Source organism: Aplysia californica, unplaced genomic scaffold, assembly GCF_000002075.1.
Source record: "Aplysia californica isolate F4 #8 unplaced genomic scaffold, AplCal3.0 scaffold01038, whole genome shotgun sequence".
Classification (NCBI taxonomy): domain Eukaryota; kingdom Metazoa; phylum Mollusca; class Gastropoda; order Aplysiida; family Aplysiidae; genus Aplysia; species Aplysia californica.
The window spans coordinates 122,440-123,598 of record NW_004798308.1 but is presented as its reverse complement, the minus strand read 5'-3'; positions in this window follow the sequence as shown (position 1 = coordinate 123,598).

The following is a 1,159-nucleotide window of genomic DNA, read 5'->3' as shown; positions in this document are numbered from 1 at the left end:
TTGTTACCTTCTTGGGCATGGCCGGCGTGCCCCCATTTACATGAACAACCTGAGCCCCCGTCCCGCTCCTCACGAGCTTTACTGTGTCAAACACCATCCTGCCCCCATATTTTAGTGAAAGCTTGTAGATTTCCTCCTAAGACGGCCGAGACGCCTCCACATGAGTCTTGAAAAGTACTCACCCGTCTGTTGAACTGCGCATGTCTTGCCCTTGAGGTTCAGCGTCCCAGAGTGGGCACACGCAGCCCCCGTTCGTTAACGTGGGGGACATCACTGCTACGAACTCTGGTACTAAATATATAACCTCTTTGACTGTACCAAATATAATATGTGAAGCGTGCTGACAAAATGAGTTACTTCTCAGATTCAAGCCTTATAGAAATAGATACATCACGCTTATAGGAGAAGTTTTTACAATTTATAAGTGTGAAATAATAAAAGGCATGTTATAGTTCAAGAATATGGCATCAATAGAAAATCTACAAATTTGACCTAAGCCAATATCTTCATTTGTGGATGGCGAGAGGTAAATCATTTTGTCAGCATGCCTCATATATATGTGTAAAACAAGTCTGATCAGCATGGTGCGGGGTGAACTCGGGCTGCAATGGTGAAATTTGAAATGATATTACGTATACATCACCTCTCACAATCACAGGTTCACCAGTCTGAGGACTTATAGTGCGGTCAAAAATTTGTGGTGCAACTTATTGTCAGATATTTCCTAAACTATTAAACATAGACTTCCCTGCTTTTGCACAATGACTTGCATCTATTTGTCTTAACAGATTGATATTTTCGTAAATACCTGTTTGTTGTATTCTAGAAAGTTCCTTAATAATTAAATAAAAAATAAAAAATTCAAGTGGGTGGTTTCTACAGATTTTAAAACGTTTACAGCTAGACAATATTGCCAGTAAAAGCAAGCCCGTCACTTTTTTCTAATCATGACACTGTCTTTATTGAGCGCCACGAATCTTTGACCGCACTATAATTAGCACAAAATGTTCGTCATCAAACATTCTTAACAGCATTACTCAGTTTTGTCAGTACATGTATATATATACAGTATAACATGGATAGGTCGAACACAGAAGACTCAAAATCAAGCATCCGTCGAACTGTGCCAGCAGTCCCGTTTTTTCTTCTTCTTCTTTCT